Here is a 23461-nt window from a genome sequence, read left to right as displayed (position 1 = left end):
TGGTGTAGACTAGGTGAATGAAATCAACAGAATAACAGAGTTATTTGATGCAGTCAAAGGCTTCCCTTCTATAATAGTTACATTGATTCTGTTCATGCAAAAAATCATTTTTGTCCATTTTATTTGTAAGATTTTGTATTTATGTTGCCCATAGAGGTTATATGTGTATCCACATGGGTCTGTTCTCTTCTGTCTAATGTGGCTCACATGGAAGGATGAATAGATATTTTGAGTCTTCTCTACTTTCTGTTTTTTGAGGGATACTTTGATTCCTGCAAGGAAGGGAATAAGAGACTGGGGCCATGAGGCTGACCACTCTGCTCTATTCAGAAATGGGGTAGGTAGAATTATACATTATCTGCCTCACTAAATATGGCTATCTTAGAGGGGCTAAATTATAGATTTAAGCTAAATTCCTTGTTTCTATCCCTTCAAAAGGGAAAGAGTGCTTCAAACTCTACATCTCTTACTACCAAATGCCAGTTAAGCAAAGACTGTCATCAGAAATAGTGAATAGCAAATAAACGAAATCATTTATTCTAGTCAATAGCAAACAGAAGTCAGAGAAGCTCTATAGATTAGAATATGCTAATATGCTAAATGATATATAGAATGAATAATCTCTCCCACTTAGAGCAAGATATCTCAGTTTGACCATGAATGAAAGAAGGAGAGAGAGAGAGAGAGAGAGAGAGAGAGAGAGAGAGAGAGAGGCCTTAATAATATCTAAGGGGCAATTCCTCCAAAATCTCTAGTGTGATAACCTGGGAATAGGGACATTATTGAGATGCCTGCTTCTCTATGCGTCAGATTGTTCCTGGAATTTTCTCTCCCTCCAAGGACCTTTCTTTTTTTTTTAATTATTCAGCAAGTTTTATTTTAAAATTAAATACACTTACTAAAATGTAGTAACGTGCTTTAACTAGTTGTACCAGTATTTATTTGTATGGTTATTTTAATAGCTACTTTTTTTTCTTTTTTGCACATGAAACTACAAATCTAATAGTTACTTTTTGATGAAATAAATGGAAACTAAGTGAATATGGAACACTTCATGAATTTGGGTGTCATCCTTGTGCAGGGGCCATGCTAATCTTTGTATTGTTCCAATTTTAGTATATGTGCTACTGAAGCAAGCACTCTAAGGACCTTTCTTGAAGAGAGCCTGGGATCATGTGTCCTTTTATGATGCCAGAAGCCATAAGAACCAGGATCTCAGTCCCCAAACTCTTGATAACTCTTTCCTTCATGCAGACATGGATAATCAAAGATTTATTCTCTACCAACATCTTACGCAAATGAACTTGAGCCCTGGGTTACACATGTAATCAAAATTACCTATTTTATCTTTTGTGATCATCTCTAGTCCTTGGTTTGTTAAGAATTTTCCCTCAGCTTTATCTGTGAATGAAATCAGATTTTGTTTCCTACTAATTCTTTTATGGTGTGACCTTTAACATTCAGATTGAGTATCCATTTTTTAACTTATTTCAGTGTATAGTGTTTGCCAAAAGTTAATTTCTACCAAATTGCTTTATAGTTTTCCTAGCAGTTCTTGAAAAAAAATTTCTTCAAATAATTGATCTCCTTAGATCCCTCAAACACAGAGTTATTGAGCTCAGTAGTTTCCAATTCTTCCTTATCTTGTCTGTTCCACTGATCTGCACTGTGGTTGCTTTTCATAAAGAAGCATCTTTGTTGACATCCCTTCTGTGTGGGCTTCTGGGGTGTGGACGTCAAATTCTGACGCAACTGCAGGTCCTCAGAACCATACTGCAGAAACTTCCAAACCCATAAAGACATCCAAACATTGGCTTGACTTCCTCCAAACATATTTAAATGGCCTCTCTCATCTCTGAACTCACTCTGTTTCTTCCTTTGAGCCTAAACTCAACATTTGTCATTTTCCCCCCAAACACAACTTGGAGCTCTACAGCAGAAAGATATGGTTCAGATGGCCCAATCCAGGACTGCTGAGGCAGGCAGCTTTGTAGGCAAGACATTTAGGAACTGGGAACTGCTTGCAACATCTACCTTAGTTTCATCTGGGGAGGGGGGGGCACATCAGTGTTTTATTTTTTTTAAGCTTTATCTTTAAGCATGTCCCAAATCTAGTTATTTTAGTCCAATTGGTTTACCCCATTTCAAGTTAACTTTGTGTCACTACTTGTTATCATAACAACAAGCACCTGGATGGGGCTTTGAAAAGCAATAAATAAACCTGAAACAGTTGAGGGGATTTCCAGGAAAAGCCAGCGGTTTCCAACCCCGTGTCCTAAGTGTTACAACGCAGATTTCTTTACTTTACACCTACAAAAAGACTAACCCAGATAAACTGTATTATAATTGCTGTCTTTCCTCTAAAGTGTTCCCTCACTCCTACCTATTCTATTTCACAGGGAGATTATTCATCACCCAGGGTGACAGTACAGTATCTTCTCACACAGTAGGGGAAAGGAGGCTAGGCCTGGCAGGATTGGGGATCTTATTGGCAGAACTGTAAGTTCTAATAGGATCTTAACAAAGCCATATGTGCCACTCAAAGAGAGGAATATTACTTTTGTCTTTTTACAGGCAAACCACAAACCAAACCGGCCAACAGGTGGGTGTGACCTGGGTGTCATAACCTCCTTGGGTAACATTTAAGTTGGTGTAATATTTAGATATTTGGAAAAAGAAGAGAGGAGAGGGGATAAAGAAATAATCCTTCTAACAATGGTCCTGCCAGTCGAGGTCTCAGTGAGAAGATATGACATGAATCTGGCCCTTCCCCAAGCATTGCTAAAAGCTAGAGGTTAAAAAAAAAAGATGCAGTCAATAGTTCTAGTAGGATTGGCTATCCAGAGTCTCACAGACAAACCAATGTGTGTTTTCTTATCAACAAAATATCCTACGTCTTTAAACTTTTTGACCAATCTTCCCTCTACCTTTATGCATTATCTGAAACCTAGTTCTCCCCTGAGGACACCATGTTCCTTGCAACCTTATCCATTTGAGGTCACTCCTTTTTCTACTGCCTTCAATTCATCAGGACAGGAAGAAAGGTGAGCATGTTCCTTGTTACTCATCATTCCTTTCAGACTATCTTACTACCAATCCCTTAATAATCTTTCTTCTTATGAGGCACATGTAATCCAACATATGCATCTTGCGTCCATCCTTATTGACATCTAGGTCACTCTTTCAACATTGTCAATGACTTTAGTAGCTATCTGTATCAGCAAGGCAATAATCACAATATAGATGATAACTGTCAAAATGCCTATGTGGTTCTGTATCACAAAATACACAAGACTCTCAACACAGAAGGTAGAAGAAGTAAACCATTTATTCAGACACCAAATAACCAGATCCCAAAACCAATAAGTCCACATCACAGCAGAAAACCACTCTATCCCATAACCTTCCGCCCCATGCTGCGGCCTTGCCACCAACAAGCAAACTTACAGCACAGCTATTACATGTCTGTTCTCTTTCCCTCAGCTCTAACTGTAGTAACTGCTCTCAGCATTTCCTGTGACACAGTTTCCTTTTCCTCTCAGCAAGCTCCTCCCACCACATGTGACTTACGCTTCCTGTGGTGTAAGCAGGTCACACAGCCTATTAATGAGTGGAAAAGATCTTCAAATCTAAATTGCTATTACACTAGCTCATGGTCTTTCTATTTTGCATTTGATTATCATACTCTGGGACTTCAGTTTTCATGCTGATGGATCCTCTAACAAGCTGACTAAGCAATTCTTCAACATTCTCCATTCTAACAACCTCCTTCTTTATCTACATTTGACCACCATATCAACATGGACATACTTTAAACTTACCTTACCATATCGCACCTGGAACGTGATCCAACAGGAAAAGCATTAGATTTGGAAAAGGAGAAGCTGCTTTCAAATCCTGGCTTTGTTGTTTACTGTATTTGAGACCCCGGGTAAATCACTTAATACTTCCAGGCTTGATTTCCTCATCAATAAAATGAGATGGCTGTACTAGATCCTTTCTAAGATTTCTTTGGTCCCTAATTGAATGATTCTAGCTATGACCTTGCTTTGCCATGCTCAGAAAGTGATTGTGTTTAAGCCATGCTCACCTTCATAGCATCAAAATAGCAAGCTATTCACCAAAAATAGTAAAAGAACAACAAAAATAAAAGATAGAAAAATAAAGAAGTCATCATATGAAAGAACCTAAAAGAATGAGTAAACAAGAAGACCTCATAATACAAGGAAAAAATATTATTAGGTAAATAAATGCAAGAAGAAGTCTTCAAAAGGTGGAGATAATACTGCAATAACTATCACTGGATCCCTAGAAATGAGTTGCGAATAATTACAAGTAGTCCCAGGGAGCCTGGGAAACTTATAAAAGAATTAAAGGAAGAAATAAGAAATGAAATTAGAGTACTTAAGATTTTTCAAAGAAACTGGTGGTATAGACAAGTACACAGAGAATTTCGATAAAGTGGTGATCACTCTTAAACAGAAAACGGCAACATCAAAATGCAAAAATGTGTAAGGCGATGAGAAATATTGGAACAAAGTCAAAAGGCAACAAAATTAAGACAATACTTGAGATATAGTCAAGCAAAGACAATTGATTTAAAGACAGAACTTGATGCAACAATATGAGAATTACTGGAGTCCCAGAAAAATACAATAAAACAAAAAATCTAAATACCATACCAGACTATAGTACATCATAGAAGAAATGTTGGAAAAGGAGACCAACAGGGCCCACAGGGTTCCAGAAAAGAGTAATCTGAAGTTTAATGCATCCATAAATGTAGTCATCAAGTACCAAATCTTCAACCCTAAACAAAGACTCTTCCAGGTAGACAGGAAGATGCCCTTTGCATATCAGGTGGAAATGGCACAAATTGCAAAAGACTATTTGTTGGCCAGAAGAAGTGAAAGAAAGGGCTTAAATATGTTATTCCAAAAAGGAAAATAAATTAGTTTTCATTCCAACATAACATCCTGCAGATCTAAACTTAACCAAAAGTGACAAAAGATGGATTTTCAGCAGGAAGCAGAATCTACTAAAGTCAATCCTACTAAGGAATACAAAAGTGAAAAATATATCCCATATGCGAATTAACAAAACAAAAGAAACTTAAGAATTGTAAATTTCATATAAATTTCATATAGCTTAAGAAGACTAAGTAGATCAATTAATGCTAATATGCAAAAAGGATGAATCAAGCCTTTTAGAAGACTCACCTTATTTTTGGCTATTTGAGAGAATAATTTAAGATATGAGAAAAACCCATGAAGGAGAATCTGATGAATTTATTCCACAGGACAGAAGAAACAGCAAAGAGTCAGAAGTGATTTAATATTTCTTGGAATGGAATACCACTGATGAAAGTCACTCAAATAGGTGGGTAGATTGGAAAAGAGTAGGGGAGATCAGGAGCCCCACTTGTATATGGGCTGGGCAGAGGAGAAGGCAAGGTTTTTGTTTTTAAAAGTCTTACTTTGTCTGAAGGTCAACATGAGAACAAAGAGAAAATCTTTATGGATGAAGTCTATGAAACAAGATAAGGTAGAAATATCCTAGTGTAGGAAAGGAGTGGAAAGGGTGACAAAGTTCATAGAATCAGAGTTGGAGCACAAGGGGACCTTGAAGATAACCTGGCTTGATCTCCTCATTTTTGGTGATAGGAAGATTTAAGCCCGGATGATGTGGCTTGCTCAGCATTACAAAGGTGATGAGTGATGAGAGCCCAAGTCTTCTGACCCCAGATCCAGGCCATATCATACTTTGTGTCTTTCATGAATTAATATTTTTTGAATGATATGCCACAGATGAAAGTCTTTTGAGTGAAGAGACAGGGAAAGGTTCAGGAAGGGCAGAAAAGGTCTACAACCACACTATTAGCTGGGTTGGTCAAAGGAGGAAATACAGCTATTGTCTTTTAGAAATCACAGCTTGCATAAGAATTATTGAAAAAACAAAGAGACAACATTTACGGGCAAAGTCCAAGAAAAGTGATCAAACTGAACTGCTCTAGAGAAGAGAAAGAGTGGGGGGAGGGAAAAGAACCTTAATCATATTTCCCAGAAAGAGATGTAATGGGTGAAGGTCATTCCCACAAAAATGTAGGGTCATGGAGGATGGGATGGATAGGAGGGATACTAAACCATAATCTTATCCGGGTTGGGAAAACAGAAGTATACAAAGGAACAATTAGCCATAAAAGTAGAATCAAGGAATCTGAGCTTCAGTTAGGCTGAAGGCAAAGGAGCAAGAGAGGGACACTATCAGTGGAGGGAGATTTGGATTCAATTGTTTCAAGTAAAATAAACACCAAGGGCCTCACAGTTACAAATCTGGTTCAGGTTCTCATCCTCTATGGCCCGGACTATTGCATTAGCTGTCTAATCTGTCTCTTTCCCTCAAACCTCTCCTTACTTCAATCCATCCTTCATTTAGTTATCAAGGCAATTTTACTAAACTTTATGTTTGACCATGTTCGACCATATCTTGCTTAGTGAGTTCCAGTGACTCCTATTACTTCTAGGATCAAATACAAGCTCCTTTGTTTGGTATTTCAAATTCTTCTCCTACCTTTCCAATCTTACACTTCACTCTCCTCTACACACTCTTGATGTTGTTATTCAGTTGTTTTCAGTTGTATCCAATTCTTTGTGACTCCATTTGGGGTTTTCTTGGCAAACATACTAAATGGGTTTGCCATTTTGTTCTCCAGCTCATTTTACAGATGAGGAAACTGAGGCAAACAGGGTTAAGTGACTTGCCCAGGGTCACACAGCTAGTAAGTGTCTGTGGGTAGATTTAAACTCAGGAAGATGAGTCCCCCTGACTCCAGGCCCAGTGCGCTATCCACTGCACCACCTAGCTGCCTCTATACATTCTACATACCTGCAAAACTGGCCTACAAGGAATGGCAAGTTCCTTGAATTTAATACTCCTACTGTGCCATCAGTCATCTACATGTTTAATATTGGCATTGTTTTATTTTCTATAGTGTTTCCACCCACAATATAGTTTTCTTGTTTGTCTCTCCCCTGTCTCCCTGGCTTTGCACTCATATGCCTGGAATGGTCTACTTTTCCTCTTAGGTTGTCTTTTTAAAATTTCCTTTAAGACTTAGCTTCAATCCCTAGTCTAGGAGGCTTTCCCTGGCTCTGGTAATACTTCCTGCTAATACCTCCCATCCTCTCAGAGTGCCTTCTATCTGCTCTGTGTACATACTATATCTGCCTAGTTGTTTACATGTTGTCTGCCCTGTAAGAATGTAAGCTCACAAAAGGTAGAGAGTGTGTTTTTGCCTTTTCTTGTATCCTTAGGGCTTATCACATTACCTTGATAGTGATTGATTGATTGATTGATATAGTAAGCACTTAATAAAGGCCTGTCGACTTGACCTAGTGCTGATTTTTTAAAAAATACTATGACAAAATTTGATATAGGTAAAATGAATAATGGTGATAATCTTGAGTGTTGATAACAGCTCATGTGTTAATAATTTTAATAATAATAGCTAGTTAATAGACTAAACCTTCCCATAAAATGGAAAGAAGTAGCAAACTGGTTGAGAATATAGAACTTCTTAACTTGCTGAATATAAGGAACATGTCTAAAATATAAAGAACCATACAGAGCTAAAATGAGAGGCTGGAATATAATTTATTAAATCAGGAAGTAAAATTATGATTCCATATAAGACAGTAGTGAAAACAGAGACAAATGAGGAAACTATACTGTGAGTAAAGCCACATTAGAAAATGAAATAAAAAAAAGAAAATGAAATAAAATCAATATTAAACATATATGCACTTAATGGCATACTGTAAAATGACAAAATACTAATGTTAATTGACTGACTAAAAGGAAAATACAATAAGACCTTCATGATAAGATAACAATTGTAGGTGATATCAATGTTCCTTTCATATCTTGACAAATCTAGCAGAAAGATAAACAAGAAGGAAATAGTAATTTAGAAAAGGATCTTGGGAGACTTTGACTTAATAGACTTATGGAGATTATTGAACTGGAATATTAAAGAGTATGTTTATTTTTCAGAATCATAGGGTACCTTTCAAAATGTATTATGTATTCAAATGTATTATGTATTCAAAATGTATTATGTGCTAGGACACGAATAAATAAACTTAAAAGAGCAGAACTATTAAACCCGGCCTTTGCAGACCATAATCCAACAAAAGCTGGAATCAATTAAGGAAATAGTAACCAAAGATATAGAATTAAATGAAGACTAAATAACAATATCCTCAATAATGAAAGGATCAGAGAGTGGAGCCAAGATGGCAGAGTAGAAGGAAGAAATACAGCAAGCTCCTGTCTCCCCCGCCAAAAAAAAATTCCTCCAAACAGATCTAAAAAACGCACCAGACCAAATCCTGATCAAGAAATTCAAGAAAAAAGTCACTGTGAGTCATTTTTGCCCATCCAGATCTGCCTAGAGAGACACAGAGAGAGAGGTGTGTGGTCTCTGGAGATGGGGTCTGGCCATGAGGGGTGGTCAGGGACTGACAGAGACTTGAGACTGTGCACCAGGGCAGACGAGGTGCCAGACCCATAATGGAGCACATTACCTGATGCAGGCTCCAGGAACAGGTGTCAATAGGCAGCTTTGTTGCTTACTAACCAGTCCAGGTGTCAATAGGCAGTTTAGTTGCTTGCTAACCAGGGAAGACTGAGGAGGGGACCTATACTAGGGATAGCACTCTGAAGTGAGGCACAGTCTCAGGTCCTAGGCCTTGTACTATTCAGAGCAAGTTCAGAAGCAAGCAATTACTCTATGGCTCAGACCCAGGCACATGCTAGAGCCAGCTAGTATCAGCTCATGAGAGCCAATTGTTAAATTTTCAGTGTGAACATTTACACCTCAGAAATCAGCAAATGATACTTTTTTCTAGCTTCATAAAATAATCCTTTGGTAATTTGATTGGCATGACAATGAACAAGAATGAGCAAACTTAAAAAGAATCCCACCATGAAAAGCTCTTATGGTGGCAAGAATACTCAAGGCACAAACCCAAAAGAAGAGAATGACTCTGAAATTTCTATAAACAAAGATTTGAATAAAAACCCAGCTTGGGCACAAAATCAACTAGAATATCTGGAAGAGATGAAGCAAGAGTTTTAAAATGTTTTTATAAATGAAATGAAAGCATTTGAGGAAAAAAAATTGGAAAAGAAAAGAATTGGAAAGAGAATTAACAGCTTGGCACAAGACACACAAAATCTTGCCCAAGCAACAAACTCCATGAAAATTAAATTGGACAAAACAGAAGTCAGTGACTCTATGAAACAACAAAAATATTAAAATCAAATTCAGAAACCTAAAAAAATAGAATATCTAAGGTATCTCATGGCACAAAGAATTGACCTGAAATCAGAGCAAAGAAATAATTTAAGAATCATTGGACTACCTGAATGCCATGACCAGAACAAAATTTAGATATCCTCTTTCAAAAAATCTTTTAAAAAATCTGTTAAGATCCCTTAGGAACAAAGGACAACTTAGAAACAGAATCTCGGGACACCTCCTGAAAGAAACCACAAAATGAAAACTGTCAGAAATATTATAGCTCAAATTCAGAGCTTTTAGTTTAAAGAAAAAACATCACAAGGAGATATAGTCATGGGGAAAGGAAGGGAATAAGGATTTTTATAGCACCTAATATGTGCCAGGAACTGTACTAAGTACTTTTTTACAAATATTATCTCATTTAATCTTCACAGCTTTGCAAGGTAGATGTTGTTATTATAACCATTTTATAGTTGAGAAAACTAAGGCAAGTAGTGGTCAAATGACTTGTCCAGGATCATACACCTAATAAGGGTCTGATGCTGGATTTGAACCTCATGGAGATGCCTCATAGGTCAAGAACATGCATCATTTAGCAGTCACTAAAATAAAGGCACAAAGGAGCTTATAATATACTATTCCAGAAGGGAAAGAACATGACTTAAAATGACTTACCCAAAAAAATTTAATATAATCCTACCAGGGAAAAATAATGGATCTTTAATGAAATAGAGGACTTCCGAGCATTACTGATGGAAAGAATAGAGCTGTTTAGAAATGTTGATAAAAAGGTAAACACAAATGAACAATGATAAAAATTAAACAAAGGTAAATTACTTAAAATCAAATATGGAGAGATGATATCCTTTCAAAACCCTATCATCATCAGGAGTCATAGACAAAGTCTAATTAGACAGAAAGATTGAGAATGGTTCTGTTAAGTCTTAATGACATTAAGAGAAAAATGGAGAGGGAAAGAGGGAAAAATCAAACATTATATAACATGTTGTACACATGTTGACCTCCCCATCTCTACTACAAAGGCTTTCAGGATGGTGATGTCTATCTCTCCATGGCCAAGCTCATTCTGTATAATTTTACAACATACACTTTCAATTGTTTTGTGGTAATTGCTCTTTCCCTTCAAAATTTTGTAATGATTATATACACTATAATGTTTTCGTGGCTGTACTTCTTTCACTTCCATGCTTCTCTATATTAATGATAGCTATAATTTCTTATAGTACATTTATATTCTATTATATTCATGTACCATAACTTGTTTAACCACTTCGCAGTTTATGGACTTCTATTTTGTTTCTAGTTCTTATATCTTGCTGTCCACCCATATGTGACACTGGGTTCCTTCCTATTCCTCTAACAAGACACTCCATCTCTCAGCTCTGGTCATTTTCACTGGCTATTGTCCATGTCTGGAATTCTCTCCCTCCTGACCTCTGCCTCCTTGCTGCCCCGGCTTCCTTCAAGTCTTATTTAAAGTCTTATCTTCTGCAAGAAGCCTTTCCTAGCCAAATGACAGCAACAACCTAATCTTAGTAGCTTCCCTCTAAGACTACCTCCAATTTGCTCGGTATATATCTTATTGGTACAGTTGTTCTTCTTTTGTCTGCCCATTAGACAATAAGCCACTTGAGGGTAGGGACTGTTTGATTGTTTGTCTGCTTATATTTATGTCCTCCATAATTAGCACAGTACCTATCATATAATAGATGCTACGTAACTGCTTGAATTACTTGACTTGAGACTTCTTTACGACAACAAAAGTGCTATTTTTAAATATTTGTATGTACATGGAGGTTGTCTTTTTGTCAATGACCTCTTTGGGTAATATGCCTAGTGGTAGAATTTCTGCATCAAAGGTTATGGATATTTTAGCCACTTTTTTGCATAGTTCCAAATTGCTTTTCTAATTCACCTCTCCACCAACAATGTATTAGGGTGCTTGATTCTCTATAACTTTCCAAGAGAGACTACTCCTTTGTCAATTTACTGGGTATGAGGTGATACCTCAAGGTCCTTTTGATTTGCATTTTTGTTATTAGTGATTTAAAGCACTCTCTCATTAGACTGTTAATTATTTGCAATTCTTCTTTTGGGAACTGTTTAGTCATACCCTTTGACCACTTATCTAATGGGGAATGGCTTTCGGTCATTATATTTGTGGTATTTATCTATATATTTGGAATACTAACCCCTTATCAAATATGTTTGATAAAAAGATTTTTTCCAAGTCAGTAGCTTTGAAGGGAAGGAATATTTCATTGAATTGGACAAAATAATTATAGATTTCATACGGAAGAAGAGATCAAGGATTTCAAGAAAAAGTTTTTAAAAAGTAGGAGCAAAGAGGGTCAGATCTCAAAGTGTATTATAAATCAATAACTGTCAAAACTTTCTGGCAACAGGATACAAAATAAATCCACATAAATCATACTCGTTCCTATGTATAACTATTAAAACCCAACAGAAAGAACTTGAAAGAGAAATACCATTCCAAATAACTCCATAAACTCTAAAATTTGGGGGAGGGTAAATACTAAGACTCAGCCAGAAACTACTAAATCCAATTAGAAAACACCCTTTTCTGAAACAAAGATGGACCTAAGTAATTGGAAAAATATCAATTTCTCATGGGTAGGTTAAACCAACATAACATGAATTATAATACTATCCAAATAAATTTACTCATTCAGTGTCATACCAATCAAACTCCAAAGGATTATTTTATAAAGCTAGAAAAAATAGTAATAGAATTCAAATGAAAAACAAAACATTAAGAATCCCAAGAATACTAATGAAAATAAAAGGTGAGAAGTAATGGGATCTAGCAGTGCCAGACCTTGAGTTATATTACAAAGATGTAATCATTAAAATAACTTAATACTTTTACTAAAAAAGGGGGAGGGGGAGAGAGAGAGAGAGAAAGATATGACTTAATGGATCAGATTAGGTAAACAACATACAGAAGCTAACAACAACAACAAAGAGCATGGTGTTTGATAAACTCAAAGACCCCAGGAGGAAAGACTCACTATTGGACAAACACAGATGGATGACAGTAGGGCAGAAATTAGGTTACACCAACATCTGATATCATCTAGTAAGATAAGCTTTAAATGGATATATGACCTAGATATGATAGATCACATCCTAAACTAATTAGGAGAGCAAGAAAGAAATCCCTGTGGATGAACAGGGGAAGAGTTCATGACTAAACAAGTGATGAAGAGAATTAAACAAGATAAAATGGACAGTTTTGATGACCTAAAATTTAAAAGGTTTTCTGCAAATGAATTGAATGTAGAAAAAATTAGAAATGAAACATAAATGGAAAAAATCTTTGCAACAAGTTCTGCTGATAAAACTCTCATATCCAAGATAAATAAAGAGCTACTTCAAATTCAATGGTGTTACTCTGAAGTAAAATTCAGACACTGAACAGGCAAAGAGGGATAGTGAAAAGACATTGCATCATCTTGCCAAAAACAAAATTATTTTGATGCTCTGCTTTGGTGGAGTGGGACTGCTATTGATGTTACTGTTATTGGGAATGAATAGGGAATATTAATTTTTAAATCGTATTAAATACAGAGGAATTATAGTGTTTATCATTTGTATTTTTATATCATTGTATTATAAAGAAATATGCTGTTAATAAAATAACAAATTTTAATTTCTTATAATAAATACTACTGTATGGTATAATATAAAATTATAATAAATATTAAAAATTTAAATATATTTTAACATTCTTTTTTAAAATTTTATTTAAAATTATTCAAATTATTCAAATCCAGATTAGCCACATTGCAAAAAAAGCCCCCCAAAATTAGAAAATTATATATGTCAACATGCACTCAGAGTTTATCAGTTCTCTTGCTGCAGGTGGATAGCATTTTTTCATCATAAATCCTTTGGAATTATATTGGATTATTGTATTGATCAGAGTAGGTAAGTCTTTCACAGTTGATCATCATTACAACATTGCCGTTACTGTGCACAATGATCTTCAGTTTTTTTTCACTTCACTTGAAATCAGTTCATATAAGTCTTGCAATTTTTTGTGAAACCTCCCCTTTGTCATTTCTTATGGCTTAAAATCACGCCAACACAACCATATGCCACAACTTGTTCAGTCATTCTGCAACTGATGGGCATCCTCTCAATTTTCAATTCTCTGCCACCACAAAAAGAGCTGCTATAAATATTTTTGTACAGATAGGTCCTTTTCCTTTTTCCTTGATCTCTTTGGGTTGCATACCTAGTAGTGGTATTGCTGGATCAAAGGGTATACACAATTTTAAAACCCTTTGGGCATAGTTCCAAACTATTCTCCAGAGTGATTGGACCAATTCACTACTCAATCAAGAGTTTATTAATGTATACATTTTCCCTCATCCCTTCCAGCATTTGTCATTTCTGATAGGTGTAAGGTGATACCTAAGAGTTGTTTTCAATGTGCGTTTCTCTAATTAATAGTGATTTAGAACATTTTTTCATATGACAACAAATAGCTTGCATTTCTTCTGAAAACTACCTATTTATATCTTTTGACCTATCAATAGGGAAATGGCTCTCATTTTTATAAATTTGACTCAATTCTCCATGTTTTGTGCAATAAGGGCTTCATCAGAGAAACTTTTTTTTGTACTTCTTTTTTTTATTTAATACATTTAGTTTTCAGCATTGATTTTCACAAGAGTTTGAATTACAAATTTTCTCCCCATTTCTACCCTCCCCCCCCACTCCAAGATGGCGTATATTCTGGTTGCCCTGTTCCCCAGTCAGCTCTCCCTTCTGTCACCCCACTCCCCTCCCATCCCCTTTTCCCTTCCTTTCTTGTAGGGCAAGATAAATTTCTACACCCCATTGCCTGTGTATCTTATTTTCTAGTTGCAGGCAAAAACTTTTTTTTTTGTTTTTGAACATCTGTTTTTAAAACTTTGAGTTCCAAATTCTCTCCCCTCTTCTCTTCCCACCCACGCTCCCTAAGAAGTCAAGCAATTCAACATAGGCCACATATGTATCATTATGTATATCCCTTCCACAATACTCATGTTGTGAAAGACTCACTATATTTTGCTCCTCCCTAACCTATCCCCCTTTATTGAATTTTCTCTCTTGATCTTGTCCCTTTTCCAAAGTGTTTGTTTTTGATTACCTCCACCCCCATCTGCCCTCCCTTCTATAATCCCCCCTTTTTTATCTTCTTCCTCCTTTTTTCCTGTGGGGTAAGATACCCAATTGGGTATGTATGGTATTCCCTCCTCAGGTCAAATCTGATGAGAGCAAGATTCACTCATTCCCGCTCACCTGCCTTCTCTTCTCTTCCTACAGAACTTCTTTTTCTTGCCACTTTTATGCGAGATAATTTACCCCATTCTATCTCTTCCTATCTCCCTCTCTCAATATATTCCTCTCTCATCCCTTAATTTTATTTTATTTCTTTTAGATATCTTCCCTTCATCTTCATCTCACCCTGTGCCCTCTCTCTCTCTCTCTCTGTATATATATATATATATATATATATATATATATATATATATATATATATATATATATGTGTGTGTGTGTGTGTGTGTGTGTGTGTGTGTGTATACACATACATATATACATACATACACACTCACATATACATACATACACACTCACATATACATATATATACATAAACATACATATATATATATGCATATTCCTTTTAGCTACCCTAATACTGAGGTCTCATGAATCATACATGTCATCTTTCCATGTAGGAATGTAAACAAAGCAGTTCAACTTTAGTAAGTCCCTTGCAATTTCTTTTCCTTGTTCTTTTTCTTGATTACCTTTTCATGCTTCTCTCGATTCTTGTGTTTGAAAATCAAATTTTCTATTCAGCTCTGGTCTTTTCACTGAGAAAGCTTGAAAGTCGTCTATTTTATCAAAAATCCATATTTTGCCTTGGAGCATGATACTCAGTTTTGATGGGTAGGTGATTCTTGGTTTTAATCCTAGCTCCATTGATCTCCAGAATATCGTATTCCAAACCCTTCAATCTCTTAATGTAGAAGCTGCTAGATCTTGGGTTATTCTGATCGTGTTTCCACAATACTCAAATTGTTTCTTTCTGGCTGCTTGCAGTATTTTCTCCTTGATCTGCGAGCTCTGGAATTTGGTGACAATATTCCTAGGAGATTTCTTTTTGGGATCTATTCGAGGAGGCAATCGGTGGATTCTTTCAATTTCTATTTTACCCTCTGGCTCTAGAATATCAGGGCAGTTCTCCTGGATAATTTCTTGAAAGATGATATCTAGGCTTTTTTTTTTTTATCATGGCTTTCAGGTAGTCCAATAATTTTAAAGTTATCTCTCCTGTATCTATTTTCCAGGTCAGTGGTTTTTCCAATGAGATATTTTACATTGTCTTCCATTTTTTCATTTCTTTGGTTCTGTTTTATAATATCTTGATTTCTCATCAAGTCACTAGCTTCCACTTGCTCCAATCTAATTTTAAAGTAGTATTTTCTTCAGTGGTCTTTTGGACCTCCTTTTCCATTTGGCTAATTCTGCCTTTCAAGGCATTCTTCTCCTCATTGGCTTTTTGGAGCTCTTTTGCCATTTGAGTTAGTCTATTTTTTAAGGTGTTGTTTTCTTCAGTGTATTTTTCGGTATTTTTTTTGGGTCTCCTTTAGCAAGTCATTGACTTGTTTTTCATGGTTTTCTTGCATCATTCTCATTTCTCTTCCCAATTTTTCCTCTACTTCTCTAACTTGCTTTTCCAAATCCTTTTTGAGCTCTTCCATGGCCTGAGACCAGTTCATGTTTTTCTTGGAGGCTTTTGTTGTAGGCTCTTTGAGTTTGTTGACTTCTTCTGGCTGTATGTTTTGGTCTTCTTTGTCACCAAAGAAAACTTCCAAAGTCTGAGACTGAATCTGGGTGCATTTCTGCTGCCTGGCCACGTTCCCAGCCAACTAACTTGACCCTTGAGTTTTTCAGCGGGGTATGACTGCTTTTAGAGTTAAGAGAATTATGTTCCAAGCTTGGGGGGATGTGCCAGCTCTGCCACACCAGCACTTCTCCTTCCCCAAGAACCCCCAACCCGGACTGGACTTAGATCTTCAGCAGGCTCTTCACTCCTGCTCTGATCTGCCACTTAATTCCTCCCACCAGGTGGGCCTGGGGCTGGAAGCAACTGCAGCTGTAGTTCTGTAGCTGCCCCACCTCCGCTGCCCCTGGGGCGGTAGCCAAACAGGGAACTCCTTCCACTCCTGCAGCTTTTCCCACTAACCTTCTCTGTTGTCTTTGGTGTTTGTGGGTTGAGAAGTCTGGTAACTGCTGCAGCTCACTGATTCAGGGCGCTAGGGCACGCTTCACCCGGCTCCTCATCTAGTTGGTCCACATTGCCCACACTGGGCTCTGCTCTACTCCGCTCTGCTCCACTCCACTCCCAGCTCCGTGCAGGATAGACCTCACCCTGAGACCATCCAGGCTGTCCTGGGCTGGAGCCCTGCTTCCCTCTGCTATTTTGTGGGTTCTGCAGTTCTAGAATTGGTTCAGAGCCATTTTTATAGGTTTTTGGAGGGACTCGGCAGGGAGCTCATGCTAGTTCCTGCTTTCCAGCCGCCATCTTGGCTCCGCCCCCCAGAGAAACTTTTTTATGTCACTTCATTGTCCATGGTACCTTTTAGCATAATGTAGTTTCCCTGATTAGTTCTTTTAATTAAGTCTATTTTTGATTTTTCTTTATCTGAGATCATGATTACTACTCCTGCCTTTTTCACTTAAGCTAAAGCATATTAGATTCTGCTCCAGTCTTTTATTTTAATTCTGTGTGTTTTTCTATTTCAAATGTGTCTCCTATAAACAACATATTGTTGGATTTTGGTTTCTAATACATTCTGCAATCTGCTTCCATTTCCATTCACAATTATGATTACTAACTGTATTTCCCTCCATGACATTTTCTTTTTCTCTCTCTTTCTCTCTCTCTCTCTCTCTCTCTCTCTCTCTCTCTCTCTCTCTCTCTCTTCCCACCCTCCATCCTCCCTCAAAAGTCCATATTGCTTCTAACTACTGCCTCCCTTAATCTGCCCTCTCTTTTATCATCCCCTCCCTTTTCTCCTATCCCCTTCCCCTCCTATTTTCCTGTTGGGTAAGATAGAGTTCCATACACAACTGAGTGTGTATACATATTTTGAACCAGTTCCACTGAGAGTGAGGTTTAATCATTGTCTGCCACCATCACTTCCATTTTCTCTTACATTGTAAAAGTTCTTCCTTGCATGCCTCTTTTATGTAAGAAAATTTTCCCTTCTTCCCCTCCCTTCTTCCTTTACCCAGTTCATCCCTCTTTCTCATCCCTTCACTTTTTTGGAGATAACTCCAACATAATCAACTCACACCCATGCCCTCTGCCTATGTAAGCTCATTTTAACTTCCCTAATAATGATAGAGTTTTTGTATATAGGAATGTAAGTAGTTTAACTTTATTGAGTCCTTTATGATTTCACTTTCATGTTTGCCTTTTTATGCTTTCTCCTGAGTCTTGTGTTTGAATGTCATATTTTCTCTTTAGCTTTTTTTTTTCATCAGGAATACTTGAAAGTCCTCTATTTCATTAAACGTCTATTTTCCCCTCAAAGGATTGTACTCAGTTTTACCGGGTGGATTATTCTTGGTTGTAAGTCTACCTCTTTTGCCTTCTAGAATATCATATCGCAAGCCCTCCTCTCCTTTAATGTGAAAGCTGTTAAATCTTGTGTAATCCTGACTGTGGCTTCATGATATTTGAACTGTTTCTTTCTGGCTGGTTGAAACAATACTGTTTGACCTGGGAGAGTGGGAATTTGGTTATAATATTCCTGGGAGGTTTCATTTTATAATCTCTTTTAGAAGGTGATTGGTGGATCCTCTCAATTTCTACTTTAAGATATCAGAGGCAGCTTTGGTTGATAATTTCTTGAAATGGTGTCTAGGTTCTTTTTTGAGCATGGCTTTCTGGTAGTCCAATAATTCTTAAATTATCTCTCCTCTATTTTCCAGGCCAGTTGTTTTTCCAATGACATATTTCATATTTTCCTCTTTTTTTATTCTTTTGGTTTTGTTTCATTGTTTCTTCATGTCTCGTGGAGTCATTGTAATTTTTAAGGAATTATTTTATCCCATGAACTTCTATACCTCTTTTTCCATTTTGTCTTTTCTACTTTTTAAGGAGTTCCTTTTTTCAATGAATTTTTGCGCCTCTTTTACCATTAGACCAATTCTGTTTTTTAAGGCATTATTTTCTTCAATATTTTTGTGCTTCTTTTACCAAGCTGTTAATCTTCTTTTCATAACTTTATTGCATTACTTATTTCTTCTCCCAGATTTTCCTCTACTGCTCTTATAACTATCTTCAACTCTTCTAGGAATTCTTGTTGGGCTTGTGTCAAATTAGCATTTTTTCTTTGAGGCTTTGGTTGTAGCTATTTTTGTATTATTGTCTTCTTCTGAGTTTGTGTCTTGGTCTTCCCTACAGCCACAGTAGATTTTTATGGTCAAGTTCTTTTTTGTTGTTGGCTCATTTTACCAGCCTATTTCCTGACTTTGAATTTTATGTTAAATTTTATGTTATGTTTTATGTTCTGCTCCCCTCGGGATGGAGAGGCACTGTCCCAAGCTTCAGGGCTTTTCATGCTGCTGTTTTCAGAGCTACTGCTAGGGATCTGCAAGTTTTCAGTGCTTCCAAGGTATGATCCAGGGAGAAGTGCTTTCCTGGTCTGTACTCTGGTCTTTACTCAAGAAGCACCCCTCCTCTCCTGCAGAAGCAAGGATTAGTACTCCTTTTGGTCCTGGAACTGTGACCAGGTCCCCTGCTCCTCTGTGACCCACTATGAGTGCTCCTCTCTGTCCTGGTACTGCAACTCAAAGCAGCATATGAGCAATAGAGTTGACAATCAGCACCAGCTATACCCAGTGCCAGCAACAGGTCCCCTGTAATCTTTTTCTGACCAATTGTCTGACCCCCTTGCCATCTTGGGCTGAGAATTCCTGAAGCTAATGCTGCTGCTGTAGCCACCATTGCTGTTACTGTGTGGATATGCTTAGGACAGGCTTCTACCCCAGTGTCACAGACCTCTTCTGAGGACCTCCTAAGTTTTCTTAGACCAGAAAAATGTCTCACCATGACCTTTTGTTGGCTCTGCCTCTCAAAAATTTTATTTGAGGCATTATTTTAACATTGTTTGGAGGGGACTGTTGAGAGAGTCCAGTTGAGTTGCTGCCTCTAATTTGACATCTTGGCTCCACACCAATAAAACAAATTTTTGAAAACTATCTGGCAATCATTTTAAAAAAAGCATAGTGGAATAGAATAAAATAGTGGAAAATATTAGATAAGCAACATCTAGAAGTAAACATACGTAAGAGCCTAATGTTCCATAAATCCCAAAACACAAACTATGACAGGAAGGACTCTTTGTTAAACAAGAAGTTCTGGGAAAACTGGAAAGTGCTTAAGTGAAAAATGGGTTTAATTCAGTATCATAAACTATATGATGTATTAAATTCCAAATGGATAAATAATTTACAAATTAAAAGTAACATCATTAAAAATTAGATGAAAATGGAAGGTTAAAACTTTCACGACTGTGGATAGGTAAAGAATTTATAACCAGAAATAGATAGAATTATAGAATATAGAATTTCCTTTTATTTAATTTGTTTTCTGCTACATTTTAAGTTCCAAACTATCTTTCTCCCTCCCTCCCCAGCCCACATTAGAGAAGGCCACCATTTGACACAATTATAGGCAGACAGAGAGACAGATAGATAGAGAGATAGATAGATAGGTAGATAGATAGATAGACATGTAAAACTATACTACACAATCTTCTATTTATAATTCTTTCTCTGGAGATTGACAGCATTTTCCTTTGGAGGTCCTTTGTAGCTCATTTGAGCATTTATAACACTCTCAATAACTTAATCATTCACAGTTATACTTTAAACAACATTGCTGTTAGTGTATTCAACATTCTCTTGGTTCTATTCATGGCACTTTTCACTGTTTCGTGCAAGTCTTTCCATGTTTTCCTAACGTCAACCTGCTCATCATTCTTACAGTACAGTAGTATTCTGTCACAATCATACACCACAACTTGTTTCTCCATTCCCCAGTTGATGGACATCCCCTCAATTTCTAGTTCTTTGGCACCACAAAGAGAGCTGCTATAAATATTTTAGAGCACATAGGTTCTTTTCCTTTTTCCCTGATCACCTTGGGAAACAGACCTAATAGTGGTATTGCTGGATCAAGGTGCATGCACAGTTTATAACATTTTGGGGCATAGTTCCAGATTGTTCTCCAAAATGGTTGGAGCAGTTCACAGTTCCACCAACAGTGTATTAGTGCCCAAATTTTTCCACATCCCCTCATAACATTTGTAATTTTCCCCTTCCATCATTTTAGCTAATCTGATAGGTATGAGATGATATCTCAAAGTTATTTTAATTTGCATTTCCGTGATCAATAATTATTTACAGCATATTTTCATTAGCCTACTATAGCTTTGATTTCTTCATCCAAAAACTTCCTGTTCATAATCTTTGACCATTTAGCAATTGGGGGATGACTCATATTCTTATAAATTTGACAAAGTTCTCTATATATTTGAGATATGAGACCTTTATCTATTGCATATAAAAAATTTTTCCTAATATTCTGCTTTTCTTCTAACTTGCCTATGTTGGTTTTGTTTGTACAAAATCTTTTTAATTTAATGTAATCAAAATTATCCATTTACATCTCACAATGCTCTCTATATCTTGTTTGTTCATAAATTCTTCTCTTATGCATAAATCTGATAGGTAATATATTCCATGTTCTTCTAATTTACATATGATATCTCCCTTTATATCTAGGTCATACATCCATTTTTACATTATTTTGTTAATGGTGTAAGATATTGGTCTATACCCAGTTTCTGCCAGACTGTTTTCCAGTTTTCCCAGCAATTTTTACCAAATAGAGAATTCTTATCCCAAAAGCTTAAATCTTTATATTTGTCAAACACAGGTTTACTATAATCATTCACTACTGTGTATTGTAATTCTACTCTGTTCCACAGATCGGTCCTTCTATTTTTAGTCAGTACCAGAAAGTTTAGATAATTACTGTCTTGTGATACAGTTTAAGATCTGGCACTTCTAGACCTTCCTTTACTTTTTTTTCTCATGAATTCCTTTGATATTCTTGACCTTTTGCTCTTCCAAATGAATTTTGTCTTTATTTTTTCTAGCTCAATAAAATAACTTTTTGGTAATTGAATTGGGATGGCATTGAATAAGTAGATTAATTTAGGAAGAATGGTCGTTTTTATTATATTGGGTTTCCCACCCATGAACAATTAGTATTTCTCCAATTACTTAAATCTGACTTTGCATAAAAAAGTGTTTTATAATTATGTTCATGTAGTTCCTGGGTTTGTCTTGGCAGGTATACTCCCATGTATTTTATATTGTCTACAGTTATTTTAAATGAGCTGTCTCTTACTATTTCTTCTTGCAGGGCGTGTTAGTGATATGTAGAAATGCTGGTGATTTATGTGAGTTTTTTTACATACCACTACTTTGCTAAAATTATTAATTATTTCAACTAGCTTTTTGGTTAAATCTCTAGAATTTTCCAAGTGTACCATCATATCACCTGCAAAAAGACATAGTTGTATTACCTCATTGCTCATTCTGATTCCTTCAATTTCTTTTTTCTTATTGCTATTGCTAGCATTTCTAATGATAATGAGCATCCTTTTTTATTCCTGATCTTATTGGGAAGGTTACTAGTTTATCTACATTACAAATCATGTTTGCTGATGATTCTAGAAAGATGCTTCTTATCATTTTAAGGAAAAATCCCCTTTATACCTATGATTTCAAATGTTTTTGATAGGAATGAGTGTTGTATTTTGTAAAAAGTTTTTCTGCATCTATTGATACAATGATATCATTTTTGTTACTAATATAATTAATTATGTCCAATGGTTTTCTTCATGGTAAACCAACTAATATAATTAATTATGTCCAATGGTTTTCTTCATGGTAAACCATGGCAAACCACCCACAAATCTTTCTTGATCACAATGTATAATCTTTGTGATATATTGTTGCAGTCTTTTATTTAGTATTATTGTATATATATATATATTCATTAGTGAAATTAGTCTATAATTTTCTTTCCCTGTTTTTGCTCTTCCTGGTTTAGGAATCAGTACCATATTTGTTTCATAAAAGGACTTTAGTAGGACTCCCTCTTTGCCCTGTTACTTTGAATAATTTATTTAATATTGGAATTAGTTTATCTATAAATGTTTAGTAGATTTCACTTGCAAATCAGTCTGGTGATGATGCTTTTTTCTTAGGAAGGTCATTTATGGACTGTTCAATTTCTTTTTCTAAAATAGGTTTATTATTTCCTCCTCTATTTCCTCTTCTGTTAATCTAGGCAGTACATATTTTTAGGTATTCTTCCATTTCACTTAAAGTGTTAAATTTATCAGCATATAATTAGGCAAAATAACTCCTAAAAATTGCTTTAATTTCCTCTTTATTAGTGCTATATTTACCCTTTTCATTTTTGATACTAGTGATTTCCCTTTTTTTAAAATCATATTAACCATTAGTCTATCCATTTTATTGTTTTTTTTTTCATAAAAACCAACTCCAAGTTTTATTTATTAGTTCAATGGTTTTCTTATATTCAATATTGATCTCACCTTTAATTTTTAAGATTTCCAATTTGGTTTTTAATTCAAGTATTTCATTTGTTCTTTTTCTAGTTTTTAAAAATTTCATACTCAATTTATGGTCTGCTCTTCCTCTATCTTATTAATGTAAGCATTCAGAGATAGAAATTTTCCTATGATTACTACTTTTGCTGCATCCCATAGGATTTGGTATGTTGTGTCATTATCATCTCTTTAATAAAAATTTATTGTTTGAAAATAAATTATATGCTCAATTGTTGGGGAATGAGTGGAAAAAAACTAGTATATTAATAAAATGTAAATTTGTTTCATGATAAGGAATGATAAACTTAAAGAATTCAGAGAAACATGGGAAGAATTGTATGAACTAATGCAGAATGAAGAAGGCAGAACTAAAAAGCAATATAGGCAA

At 35.9% G+C, this 23461-nt stretch overlaps 1 non-coding gene across 1 annotated transcript; it reads right to left on the bottom strand.

The window, feature by feature from the left end:
* Nucleotides 1–1036: 1036 nt before the first annotated feature.
* Nucleotides 1037–1140, bottom strand: LOC118845253. The gene has a single exon (XR_005010110.1). It is a non-coding gene; the product is annotated as a U6 spliceosomal RNA (small nuclear RNA).
* Between the last annotated feature and the right edge of the window lie 22321 nt (nucleotides 1141–23461).

This window comes from Trichosurus vulpecula, chromosome 3, assembly GCF_011100635.1.
Source record: "Trichosurus vulpecula isolate mTriVul1 chromosome 3, mTriVul1.pri, whole genome shotgun sequence".
Lineage (NCBI taxonomy): Eukaryota > Metazoa > Chordata > Mammalia > Diprotodontia > Phalangeridae > Trichosurus > Trichosurus vulpecula.
This window is presented reverse-complemented; position numbering and strand designations above follow the sequence as displayed.